The sequence below is a fragment of the Panthera tigris genome, chromosome B2 (genome assembly GCF_018350195.1).
Source record: "Panthera tigris isolate Pti1 chromosome B2, P.tigris_Pti1_mat1.1, whole genome shotgun sequence".
In the NCBI taxonomy this organism is placed as follows: domain Eukaryota; kingdom Metazoa; phylum Chordata; class Mammalia; order Carnivora; family Felidae; genus Panthera; species Panthera tigris.
In genome coordinates, this window is record NC_056664.1 from 101475329 (window position 1) to 101489726 (window position 14398).

The 14398-nt window shown below is 41.3% G+C and overlaps 1 long non-coding RNA gene across 1 annotated transcript in view; it reads right to left on the reverse strand.

The window, feature by feature from the left end:
- Positions 1-2175: 2175 nt before the first annotated feature.
- Positions 2176-14398, reverse strand: part of LOC102953084 — a 79122-nt gene continuing 66899 nt past the window's right edge. The window contains exon 4 of the long non-coding RNA XR_006217822.1: positions 2176-4827. This is a non-coding gene — a long non-coding RNA (uncharacterized LOC102953084). The remainder of the gene's footprint in view (positions 4828-14398) is intronic.

Consider the following 14398-nt stretch of genomic DNA (forward strand, 5'->3'; position numbering starts at 1 on the left):
GACCCTAGGTCTCCTGCTTATAGTCTTCAGCTGTAATCATTCAATTACACCCTTTTATGTTCTATTTTACTGCACCTGAAAGGAGCAGGGATATCTGGATATCTAATAGCTGCATTTACAGGGAGGTGAGCTGCTAAAAATAGCCCCACACTCTGTGGGCCGGTTTCCAGGAAATGCTTGACTTGTTGGAGAACTGCAAAGAGAGTGTATTAATCAAGCCCTTCATCGGAGTCGCTTTCCCATGCTGCTTTTAGAAGGTTGAGGGCTCAGGTCTTGTTTTTACCAAGTGAAATAGAATCTTAAAACAATATAAGCAATTATAAAGGGAGTCGAAGATTGGTACTGGGCCACTTGTGGGGATCCTACAGGAGTGACTTCAGCCAATTATATTTTATTTCCCTCCGCATGAGATTGTCTCTAGAATTCCAAGTCCTTGGTAGTGATACATGTTTTCCATTGTTGATCCTCTCATACTTAAGTTGCAGAGGCAGGGATCTATACTTTTTTTATTTTTTATGAGAAGCAAATATGGTGAAACTACGACTTCACAGATGGGTGCTACTTGCTATAGTTCAGGTTGTTTAATACAGAAGATGTCCCAGTTTCTTGCGATTCTTACAAAGGGCAGAGACAAAGGCTGATTAGGATAAATTTCCTTTGTCAGAATATTAAAGTCTGGCATTTCCCTTGAGTTTAAATGCTATATTAATAAATGTTGAATATAGTCGAATGTCACTACTTTTTCTTATTTGAATGGAAGTCAGTTATTAAAAGGTCAAACATTACAAACGATTCTTAGGGAACAATATGATGGAAATGAAATGCAATGCACGTAAACACTTAAAAAAAAAAAAGTTTATACGTGCCTTTAGTTAGCATTAAAGAATAAATGATAAAACTGCAAATTGAATTCGTCCTTGCTTTTGAACTTTAATACAATAAATAAAAATACAATACTGCTTCCCTAGCACCGTGTGATACACACACACGCACACACGCACACACACACACACTATAACACTGTCTGAAATTAAGAGTATAATTATTCATCTTCTGGAAACACAAAATTAAGGGTTTCCTTTTTGTATTTTTAACTAATTGAACTATTAATTTAGGATATGCTAAGACATTTTGTAAAAAAGTTCCTACTCTACTTTTGACAAAGCAAACAGCGGATTTAAGGGGATGTTATGGAAGAGCTAACAAATGTTTTGTCACAAGGAAATAAACACCTTTCCATGTAGTAGACGCGACTATCTTGAAGTGGCAACTGATTCCATCTTACTAGTTAAATTCTGTTTCAGATTGTTTATTTCTGTAAAAGGCGGGAGGGGGTATTCTTGACAAAAATCTTTCAATCAGCTATTAATGAATAGCTGGTGGTCAGGTTCACAGACAAAAGCCTTTTTCTTGACTCAGATGGGTCAGGTTTCCAGATTTTATGCCCGCTCTCATCCCCTGAAGACAAAACAAGAGGAGAACTGTTGGGGGGGGGGGCGCATACATCACTGCAAGTTTGCAAAGTAGGGGCAGCAATCCAGAGATTTGCTTCAAAGAGGGGATCTAGTTCCAAGTTTGCCAAGAACAATCTTTTTTCAATCTTTGTATATTTAAGGCACAGCATTCTCTTTCTGCCAGAGATGTCACTTTGGGGGCACAGCTGTAAGGGAGCAGTGCTGGGGTGCAGCGCTATTCTGGTCCCAATTTGACCCTAAGTGGCCAAGTGACATCTTCCAAAATTCTGAGCCATTCTTTCTGCCAAATGATGGGTAGACAGGCTTCTTCTGAGGTCCCTTTCTGCTAATCCCACCTATATTTTATTTTCTGCCATGTATACATATTTTTTTTTAATTTTTAATGTTTATTTATTTTTGAGAGAGAGAGACAGAGACAGAGACAGAGACATAGCGTGAGCAGGGGAGGGGCAGAGAGAGAGGGAGACACGGAGTCTGAAGCAGGCTCCAGGCTCTGAGATGTCAGCACAAATCCCGATTCAGGCCTTGAATCCACAGACTGAGAGATCATGACCTGAGCTGAGGTTGGACGCTGAACCGACTGAACCATACAGGCGCCCCTATACATATTTATTGAAAATATTTAGATTTATTTGAAAAAAATATATATATATGTGTGTATATATATATATATATATATATATATGTTCAGGTCAGATAATTATATATTAGTAAGAATTAAGAACCATATTATTTGTGATAATGAAGTTTCAGATTTGAAAACAAACTTCTTAGCTCCTTCTTGGTCTTCTTACAGTTTAAGTCACCTTCTGACACCCTTTTCCTGAGGTTCCAACCTTAATTTTAATTACAAAGGAAGTGGCAATTTGCAGGACCAAACATCAGAAAGTAATATAAATGCTAAAAACAAAAAAAGAGGCTGGCGAGGAAGGAAACCCAGGGTCAAAAACGTGTGCAATTTCTTTTCTTAAGCAACACCATGATGTTTAGTAAATTAAGCAGTTGATACACCCACTGTGCTGTGTGGAGTAGTCTTGAGAGAGGATTAAAGGTCAGATGTCAACCATTTGGCTGTGGTTTTTATGTGCCTTTCACATTCATGGCTCTCCCATAAAAGTAAAATGTTACAAGTTAAATAAGTGTTTCTAACACAGGATATTGACGTTGTAATGATATAGCAGCACAGCGAAGAAGGGGGGGGGCGGAATTCAGAACTTATTTCACACATTCCTTTCCTAAATAAGATGGAGCTATTTATTTTATCCTTTTAAGAAAGGAGTCGCTTAGAAATGATTTGGGACATATTCTTTTTATTTAGGGAGACAGGTAGGTAGATACGATGAAACTAAGTTTGCATGAAATTGCTGAAACTATGTGTATGTTTGAAATAGAAAATTGTCCTCAATTTTGTTTGTTTGTTTGTTTGTTTGTTTGTTTGTTTGCAGAAGCGTTGCGTTGGGACGGTACTGTGTAGCTGAGCAGGCTGGGGTCTTAATTTCATGTTGTAAGTTATTGTAATAAGAGATGAGCTACTGATATTCACACATGTAATGAAAAAACCTGCCTAAGACCTTTGCTCAGATAATTCCTCCACTGGGGAAAGGCAATGTGGCAGCGCAGTTTCGGCACCCAGAGAACTGGCCCCTGATGTATTGCTGCAAATGTGACTTCTTCATAGTCTCCCTGGTTTCTAAGCACCGTGTCTACAAAGCAGGGATAAACAATTACTAAAAACAGAAGACCTGTTCAAAAGCTCCTTGATTTCCCGTGAACGTGTCAACTCATGGCTACAAGGCACTGAAAAATAACTCCGAAGGTCCTGAAAGGCAACAGAACAAAACAAAGCCGCAAAGGAAAAACAAGCCAGCCCTTGGCACCCTCAGGAGGAGTCATCATTGATTTCTCTCTCTCCCACTTCCAACCATGCTCCGGTCCCGGTGTCTTTCCCATTCTCCCCCTCTCGCTGGCCAGTCCAGAGGCTTGTCAGCTCACACCAGGGGACTAATAGCTGTCCCTCCTGCCTCCAGGCTCTCCTCCCTCTCCACCTAGCACTCATTCTTCCTAAAAACAAACTGACGTCATCATTTCCCCAGCTCTCAAGTCTGATGTGATAAAGCTCCGATTTGGTCTGGCACTTAAGACTCTCCCTAATCCAGCCTCATTTGTCCTTTTCAGAAATACGGCCCTCTATTTCCTGACCTACAGAAAGTCTTGGCTCCAAACAAATGATATTCTTCGCCAGCCCCGAATGAGGGCACGATATTGCAATCCTTTTCACGCAGGTCTCATTCTCCCTCACAGGGTATGGTGCGTGGGGTCAGATAGGTCCTCTCCAACCCTTGCAATCTTCTCGAGCCTCATGTCAGATTCAAATCCCACAACTTCTGTGAAGTCCTCTGTCTCGCCTCTGAGCTCTGTCAGTAAGCCAGGTCTTTATTAGTCATCTTGCCTTCTACATTTACTCTTTTTGTTAATAGTTTTACTTTCCACAGACTCCTGTTTCTTCCCTCAGCTAGACCATAAGGTCTTTGAAGAATGGACCCTATACCTCGCCTTTCTCTGTCTCTTGCTCACTTTCCTATCCAAAGCCTGAGTTCAGGACTTCTTGAGTGATATAAAAGCAATTGTGAACTGTGTCCCTACTCCCGTATGTTATGCTTACATTTAAAATCAAATGGTCCATCAATTTGAGTATTCTGTATTCCTTGACCAGACATGTCATCACCTGAAACATTCTCACTTGGTGAAGCGTGAAATGTGTGGAAACTCAAATATACTTGTATTATTCACTCTTAGATGTCAACAGCCTTTCAAGTCTTTACATTTAGAAAGATCAATGAAAACTGATAAGCAAGGGTATTAAAGTATTCTCTTAATTTCCATTAAAAATATTAGACAGAGATCTGATCTTCAGTCATAACATTTATCACAACTGTTTTCAGTACCAAAGACATCTCCAAAGATATTTGAGTATCTGTTTCTTCCTTTGTTCCAGTTTTAGCCAGCACTAATTGTTTTTAAGTAATGATTCCACAATCATCAAACATTCTTCCTTGTGATTCAAAATTAAAATTTTATGTGACCTGCAATTTTTTATAGCACAAAATTCTGGCAAAATGTAAGACAAAGCCTAAGTGGCTCTAAGAGTGACATTGTGAGTATGGAAAATGGCCATAATTGTAGCTAATTATGAACTGTCTATAAAACCTAGTTTTTGTCTTCCTTTTTTTCCCCTATAATAAAGTGAAAGACCTATTTCTAAGAAGTCTAAAGGTCTGAAGTTTTAGGAATTAGTTACATACCTGGATCATCCTTTGCTATACTCTATCTTGTTTTTATATTACATTTCAACCTGGGAGAGGGAAAAAAATAGAAAACCATAATGAGGGAAAAGTTGATGATGTAAGTGGCTTTCCTGGCTTTTCCTCTAGTGAATTTCTGATAGTGTACTCAGGGCCTTTAAAATGATGGGGAACGTTGTCTCTGGAGCTTCCTGGTGAAGTGTCCAGGAAGAAGGATCCATGGCCCCTGCTGGTGCTCCTACCTGGGATTGTCACACTTCCTCCAAGCTAAGCACTGTTTACACCTCTCAAGGTCCCAGCCTGAGATCTGGGAGAAGAAGATGCCTGTAGAAGTCTCCCTCCTGTATTGTTTTTAGAGAGCACATTTGCCTGATTTTCTGAACGTTTCTTAATTATCACTGCTTGAGTTAGAATATTTATTTATTTTTTTGAAAAGGGGTCATAAAGTCTGATCCTTTAAAAAAAAATTTTTTTAAGTTTATTTTTGAGACAGAGAGAGACAGAGCATGAATGGGGGAGAGGCAGAGAGAGAGGGAGACACAGAATCCGAAGCAGGCTCCAGGCTCTGAGCCATCAGCCCAGAGCCCGATGTGGGGCTTGAACTCACAGACCGAGAGATCGTGACCTGAGCTGAAGTCGGACGCTTAACCTACTGAGCCACCCAGGCGCCCCTTTTTAAAATTTTTTTAATGTTGATTTATTTTTGAGAGAGAGAGAGAGAGAGAGTGTGTGTGTGTGTGTGTGTGCGAGCAGGGGAGGGGCAGAGAGAGAGGGGGATGCAGAATCCAAAGCAGGCTTCAGGCTCCCAGCTGTCGGCACAGAGCCCGACATGGAGCTCGAACCCACAAACCATGAGATCATGACCTGAGCTGAAGTTGGACGCTTAACTGACGGAACCACCCAGACGCCACTGAGTTAGAATGTTTTAAATAATGGCTTTTTAAAATAAATTTCCACTTCACCTGCCTTTTGACACCGTCAAGTTTTTTCCTTAAAGCTTTGTTTGCAAATTTCCTGGTAGGTGAGTCTTGAGTCCCACATGGCACACAGCACCTGGGACAAAGTCTTTTTGGTCAGATCCCAAGAGGAACTTGGAAATCCATGTCAGCCCCAAGGGGTATGTCCCGAGAATGGGCAGCTGAAAATGTTAGCTTTCAAACAGAGAGACTGACTCCAATATAAAGACAGCATGCCTGATTTATGTTATTTATCATCATGCTGTTTTCTCAATCTCAGCCTATTGATAATAGTGCTGTTAGCTAGAAGTGCCTAGGGGGTTCACCTGGACCAGACTATTTGGGGTCATCCCTCACCGGCCCTCCCCCAACTGAAGCCAACGTGGCTGGACCAGTCCCTGAGGTTACGGTGATCACAGGATGCACCAAAGCAGAAACCTATCAGGGAATTTTGAAGGACAAGATTTATTACCCATGGTTCCTAGAGAGCATACAGCACACCTACAGTATACAGTATACGGGCCACACAGTGAGGTCACAGCAGAGAAAGATAGAGAGAGTGCCAGTCAGGGTCTCCACCTCTACTGGGGTTGAGGGCTTCGCCGATTCACTCTGGGAAAATTTTTAAACGTAAAAGCTGGAATTAGGGCATGGAAAGGAATAAGCGGGGTGACTCAGGCGGTCAGTTATCTAGGTTCGTGAGAGCTTTCTAAAAGGGGAACCTAGGGGTCTGGTTCCTTATCTGGTTGTGTTGCCAGTGGCCCTGCCACACAGCTGGTAATAACTGAAGTCTGTGAAACGGATGCCTCTGCAACCAAAAGCTTAATGTCAGGCACTTCCATCACACATGCTAATTCTTCTCTTCTGCTATCATGGTGTGAAAAAAATCCTTACGCATCATCTGTGTTCCTGAAATCTCCTAAGGAGGGCACAGTAAGTTCTTCAAGCCAGTTGTACAGTTGTAATTTCAAGCTTGACTCTCTAGAGCGCGGTTATGAGCACCGAAGCAGTACCTCATGTTTCAGGAACATTCGTTCTAGATAACTTGTTGGAAATGATTTTCTTTAGATGTAAATAACTTCGAGACTTCGCCGTGAAGAATACTGTCAGTGTTGAACGTACCGACGGTTTCAGTGGGAACACATCGTTCTTCTGTTAGTTTTCTTGATCCTATAATTTCCTGGGATAAGTCTCATCTAATAAGTGGCTCTCCAGTGAGCCAACTCAAAGTGGTTTCACTAGCCCTAAAACTGACCTCGCAGAAAAAGTCGAGTGCATGTGAGCTATATTCTCCATGGGGGGAGTCACAGAGTCTATTTGTTTATGAAACTCTTGAGAATTCCAGGGGTGCAGAAATGTGACTGTCCTTATGTAACAGTGTCTCCCAAACTGATTTGGCCAACAAACTTGTTTCTAGTCAGCATCTGGCAGAATTGATATTTCCCAGAACACACTTTGAGAAACAGTGGGTTAGGTGTCTTTCCTTCTTTCCTTAAAAGAGAGAGAGAGACTTGAATTTTTTTCCATCATGAAGTACAATGGAAATTAATAGCCATTTCACTTGTATCCTACAATAATTTACCATTGTCTAGCTAGCTATGGATTTCTCCCTCATATTTCTAAAGGCCTGGTCTCGGATACTCCAAGTATCCATCTCTCCTTTTAGCCCTGTTTTCAGGGATATGTGTTCAAATGTGACTAACGGTTCCATGCTTTGCCTGGAACCGAGAAGGGAGACATACCACATGGGTTTCCACACACACGCATACTCTGTTCCATTTCAGCTTTTTCTCTTCCTCCTTACTTGAGGTTTTCTATTGAATCTATAATTGCTGAATTCTTCCCAGAGGTATTAAGTGTCTTTTTTTTCTTAATGTTTATTTATTTATTTTGAGAGAGAGAGAGGGAGAGAATGTGCACAAATGGGTGGGTGGGGGGCAGAGAGAGAGGGAGAGAGAGAATCCTAAGCAGGCTCTGCACTGTCAGCACCGAGCTCGACTCGGGGCTCCATCTCATGAACCATGAGATCATGACCTGAGCTGGAATCAAGAGTCAGATGCTTAACCGACTGAGCCACCCAGGCTCCCCGAGATAGTAGGTGTCCTGATGCTGACTCAACAGGACACAGGCCAGATAAACTTCTCAAACATTCAACAGAATTTCCAATAAGATGATTGAAGCTATACTCTATTAAATATTTAAGGTCCAAAACAACAGATTAGGAAATAACTTTCCTACACAGAAACCACAGGGGAAGAATTTGGAATCAATGAGGATAAAAAGGAAAAAAAAAAAAAAGCTTGAAAGCAAGAGCTGCAGATTTGAAGGTGTTTTCTTCATGAGCACGCTCTGCCACTGTCATAATTTCTGGTTACATAAGCCATAGGGCAGAAAGCAGACAAAACTGTTGGTCTGGGTGTCTTAAAAATAATAACTTAACAGTGGAAACTCCTTCTCCTCCGAAAGGAATGTGGAAGACACAGGGGAAGCAGCAGCTGAGTAATGCTTTTAGAACAGAGTGCTAGAAATCCCATGACCTGTGATTTCTTTATATCACCAATGCCAGCTTGTAGCCAGAAAACGGTGGGTCCTCCTCTGCAACGCAGAAATCCATAATCCTCTGGCTTTACTTGAATTTTTTTTCCTTCTTAATTTTTACTTTTTTATTTGAGAGAGTGAGAGAGACAGCACCAGTGGGGGAGAAAGGCAAAAGGAGACAGAGAGAGACAGAGAGAGAGAGAGAGAGAAATAAAGAGAGCGAATCTTAAGCAGTCTTCATGTTCAGCACTTTTTTATTTGAGAGAGACAGAGAGAGCACCAGTGGGGCAGAAAAGGCAAAAGGAAACACACAGAGAGAGAGACAGAGAAATAAAGAGAGCAAATCTTAAGCAGTCTTCACGTTCAGCATGGAGCTCAATGTGGGGCTCTATCCCGCGAGCCTAGGATGACGACCTGAGCCAAAATCAAGAGTTGGACTCTCAACCAACCGAGCCACCCAGGCATCTCTGGTTTACTTCAATTCTTAACAAACTTCCAGTCACTAATTTCTGCGACACCGAAGTTTTGCTTTGAGAGGTGTAACAGTCTTCATAACTCATGATCCAAATACTCTGGTAGTTCAATGTATCATAGTTGCAGGTGTGGTCAGGTTAAGAGTTAAAAGAAATAACCCAAATCTCTCACTCGCATACACACTCCAGTGGAGTCTCTTCGAAGTCTGTTCTGGATGTTTCTGGGAATCGGCGAAGCTGCCTTAAGTATGCCCCTGTAATGGTCTGTAGGCTCTAGCGCATTCTTTCCTTATGCTCTTATACCCCTCACCAAAATGCTACTTTACCACCATTGCTGATGGTGCCCTTGGTGCTCCTGGAAACAGGCCCAGTGCACCCAGTGCTGCCGGCTGTAGTGTCACCAGGGCATGCTGTCGGCTGTAGTGTCACCAGGGCGTGCTGTCCTCCCCAGAGTGGAGAGATCATCCCATCACCGAACCGTGTCACCCTTAGTCACTGCAAATCCCTTTATCCACTCCTCTCATGATCTCACAGAGACCTTCCCACTTCTTCAGTTTTACTCAAATACCCTGGACGAGGATGTTAAGGGACCTTTCTACCACACAAAGACTCTCGGAATACCTCCACCCTCCCCTTAGGCCAAATAAACCCACAGGGAAATCAACTTGTGGCCACCAACTCCTCACCTCCTCAGACAAATGCAAGTAAGTCTCAGTTTCCCTTAGACCCACCCTGGACCCTTCTGGCTCCACGTATAGTTGCAAACACAATAGCTCAAGCTAACACACCCACACTCCTTGGGCCACAGATGTGCCCAGTGGGCCATCTGTTTCCCTCCCTGCTCCACTTTAAGCCTGACCTGGATATTCATCTCAACCACATTTTGCTGAAAACGTAGGAAGTTGCTCCAGAGATGGACTTGCCCCTTAGTGGAGGGGTCCTCCCAGAGCTAGGCCCCACGCTCAACCAGGACTTGGAAACTTCAGAGCACATTCAGAGAGATGTCAAAGAATGATTAAATTTTTAAAGGACTGAGAATAACGGAAGAAAGCAAAAGGCTCTGGAGTCACTGGCAGCATCCCACAGGAGACACAGCATGGGTTTTATAATCAGAGAGACCTACATTTAAATCCCAGCTTTGTTTCATAACCGTGACTGTGCGCATTTGTTTTGCTTTTCTGAGTCCCAGTTTCCTCGCCTCTGAAATAGAAATTATATGTAGCTTACAGACTGGCTATATTGTCTAATATCTAATAAAAATATGAAAGGCTTAAAGGGAAGAAAAGCTTTGTGAAATAGAAGTTCTATTTCTTCTTGTTCACAGTTAAAGAAATGTTGGCCCCCCCCCCCAAATTTGGAAGACTTGGGAACTAAAACTGTTGAATTATAGAAACAATAGAAATGACACCACTCTCCTCAAACATAAGCTTGACACTACATAGGAACTCTTGAACCAAAATATCTCTTAGGGTCTTGAAATACAGAAATATTAAGACTGGTCACATCAGCTGTCCTCTATCAAAAAGTTCCTTCCCTCCACCTTCCAGTTCTTTGATGATGTAAATGCATGATTTTCATGAATTAAGACTACGTAATGATCCTGCATTTTAAGGTTAATACATGTCAATTTAAGATAAGCAAGCAAATTTAATTTAAGATTAGCAAGTAAGGTTTTACATAAACAAGTGTTCCTTTTTATACCTGGATTGAATTTAACTTATATTCACCACTATAGGACAGAAGAAGAGAGAAAAAATATGTATGTATATATATATATATATATATATATATGTATATGTATATAATATTTATATTGTATTCTACATAATATGTAATATATCACAGTTTACATTAAAATAGGAAAAAAATCCCATTGTAGTTAATTGATATTTTTCTTGAGCTTCTGTTTCAACTAAATGGGTTTGTTGTACCAAAGGTATTTTTGATTTGCAAGGTATACCTTGTATTTGGAGGACCACACAAAGGAAAAGAAACTCTCATAAAAATGAAGCAGTGTTCTTGTTATATAATTAAAGCTTTTGTCTGAAACATCTCCAGGAGGTAGTAATAAATAGGAATGTCGTTATATTATATGTAAATAAAGAAATTCCATGGAATGAATAATATTGGAAAGTAGCAAATTGTGCTGAGCTATGGTAAGAGTTAATAGCACGTATCTTAGTGGTTGTCTTAAGAGGTGGCGGCTGTCAGAATAGATCAGTTATACATGCAGCAGGGGCCCCAGGTACTTCTCATTTTACCCTGCAAGAATCAAATAAAGCAATGTACCATAAGTAACATAAGCTCTGGATGCAATCCTATGCACATTCTGTACGCTTAGTCCTTACAGATTAGAGATCATAAAAGAGATGTCTAAGCCAGGAAATATATGCCAGGTATAAATAAATATGATTTAGGATATAAATGGTCTCAATTCAACTGTAAGCCCTAGATTTTATAAAATTGTCTCCCCATAAAGGGGAGTTTCATGAAGCTAACTCGTTTCAGACATAAGTGTTGAGAAACAAGTGAATTTTTTTCCCAAGGTCATCAAAAATTTCATGGTTATGATATAAATTTTAAATTTGCAAATTGAAAGAGTCCCCAATCCATAAAGTGCCCATGGCATTTCCAGAAACGCTTTCAAAATTTCAACAGTATAAGTTGAATATGTATTTATGCACTTCCCAATGGATTATTCTCCCTTGTTAACTAGACTGAGAAAGGGCAATAAAATATTCAGCTGCCTACTGCACCCTTTCTGATAGAGAATTCAGCTGTAACAGCTATTCAACCAGCAAATGTCTTATTCAGGGATGACCCTAGAAACTCTCATCCCACTAATCTGCGATAAAAATTTCCCTACTGGAGAACTGCAAATGAATGAAAACTGAAATGTATCAAATTTGTCTAGATAATCAAAGAGCAGATTTGCATTGTCTTTTTCAGAGGAGAGCTTCTATTAACCAAATCACTTTGTTCTGCCTGTACTTTGCATTTTCTCAAGTCACAAGGATTTCCCTTTTGGACATTATATTAATTTAGAGCGAGAGAGTCCTAAAGAGCGCTGTGTGAAGATGCTAGACGAATCTAGCAGTATTCTCTAATGATTTGAAAAAGCCCATGCAGCTGTGAAAGGGAACTCTTAGAAGAGGGCCAGCATCTTACAGAAAAGCTGTGGAGAGCCGCCCAAAGCACATTTCCAAAACTTGCGGCAAGTCAGGACCTCATTCCCAATTATGCACCCATAATTGTGTGCACTTACGCACATTATGATCTTGGGTGACACCGAGAGCACAGAGAATAAAAATCACCAGATAACCCTGCCATCTCGTTTAAAAAATTTGTTTCAAGTTTCTCTTTCCAAGATTTTCATTACAGCTGGTAAACTTAAAAGAAAAGAAATGTGACTGGGGTAAGCTTCTTTTTCCTACTGGTTGCTAAAGGGAAAAAGAAATGCAACATACGTGAAAAGAAGAAAGAAGGAACTATTTAATCTGTGTCTGAAAATCAGGCTCGGAAACATCAAGAGATAGATATAAATCTGCAAATGGGCAAATAGAGCTGGGAGTCATTCTTTTTTCTTATAAAAACCGTAGTAAAGAATATAAAAACATTTTATCCTTTAGCCTATTATTTTAAAATTTAAATGATATGTTGGTTAATTGCTGCTAATTGAATGCGATTCAACTTTGGATCTCACAGTACCTTGCAAAAAAAGAAAAATTTGATGAATATTGAGTTCCAGTCTATTGGAAAAGCTATTTTCTCCCAGCCTCACTGCATCCCCTATGCTTGGTAAACTGTGGATGAAAACCTCTCTCATCGTTTATACTCACAGTCATCTCTCCTTGCTTCTGAAGTCATTGGTGTCTTTAACCCTCACTTGTCATGTTTGCATATATTGTTACATTGCTTAATATTTCTTAAGTCTTTTTTTTAAATCTCAGGGGTGCCTGAGTGGCTCAGTTGGCTAAGCATCCGACTTCAGCTCAGGTCATGATCTCACAATTTGTGGGTTCGAACCCCATGTCAGGCTGTGTGCTGACAGCTGGGAGCATGGAGCCTGCTTTGGATTCTGTGTCTCCCTCTCTCTCTGTCCTTCCCCTGCTCATGCTCTCTCTCTCTCTCTCTCTCTCTCTCTCTCAAAAATAAATAAAACATTACAATAAATAAATAATCTCATTCTCCTTGTAGATACGTTGTCCCTTCCCAAATATATTTCAAGCTTTTCGATATCTGAGAGTCTTGGTATGTCCCAAAGCATATGCCAGGGTGGTGTGTATGTGTGTGTGTGTATATGTGTGTGTGTGTGTGTGTGTGTGTGTGTGTGTGTGTGTGTGTGAGCACGTATCAGGGAAACATTTAAATGCACCCAGGCTATTTCCCAATTCCCCAGAGCTCCAGGAAAAAGGTCAGCCTGCTAAGGCACCCTCAGTTTGATCTAAACCAATGCTAACGGTAAGCCCAGTTAAACAACTCCTGACCAGCTCTGGACAGGGAGCTTTTTCATATTCAACTTCTAATACCATTTATCAGGCCACGATACCAAGAAAAGTGGAATGAGGAAGGGGTGCTCCAACCTCCCAGCATTCCCATATAGACCACTTCTCATATGCTCTGTGTCTGGTGGTGGGTGGGCAAGAGAAGTAAGGGAACTGAGACCAACCATATTTTCTACTTTTCATGTCTTCCCTCACCACCTTCATCCATTTCCATAACAACACGGGTATTATATGCCTCTCACTAAAGGTGGAGTTCAGGAATGCACCTGGAAATGTAGATATGGGTTCATTTATTCCATCATCAATCATTCGTGGAGAGCTGCTGTGCCCTGGCCCTTATTCTGGACTAGGACTGCGACGAAGAACAAAATGGGCAAGATTTTTGCTTACGCGGACCTTCCATTCCAGCAAGGAGGGAATGACATGACAGAAAGCAAATGACAAACAAGTGTGTAAGGAAAATGAACAAGCCATAATATTTACAAGGGAAAAAATGCTCCAAATCACATCAAAACATGATGATATAGTAGAGATCAGGGGTGTTAGGGTGGGTGCAAATTTAGGTAGGAAGTCACGTAAGACCTCACTGAGAAACAGACATTTAGACTGACACCAGACTGACCCGAAGGAGCCAGGCCCCCTGGGGCAGAGCACTGGCTGCTCCAGAAAGAGCAAGTGCATGACTGAATCTCGTGTTCAAAAATAGACAGCAGCCCTGTGTGCCTGAAGCATGGTGAGTGACGGGCAGAGTGGTACGAGAAGAAGTTTAAGATGTACGACATGCCAGGGCATGCAAGGCTTTGTAACCCCAGATAATTTGGGATTTTATTCTAAGTGCGGTAGGAATCCGGTGGAGGATTTAGCCCAGTTGTGATGTACCTGGAGACTGATTTGGGCTAGAACAGAAGTGTGGAAGCTGGGGACATGCAACCACCACGGCCAAGCCGGCTTGAATTAAAGTGACCATTAGAAATGGAGAAGAGGAGATGGCTTCCAGGTATGTTTTGCAGTAATGCTGAAGAATCGGAAGACAAGGAGTAAATGGCAAGGAGAGTCAAGGACAGCTATTGGGGGCTGGGCTGAGCAACCAGGTGGACAGTTATGCCAACTACTGAAATGGAGAACTAGCAGACCTGGGAGAGAGGTGGA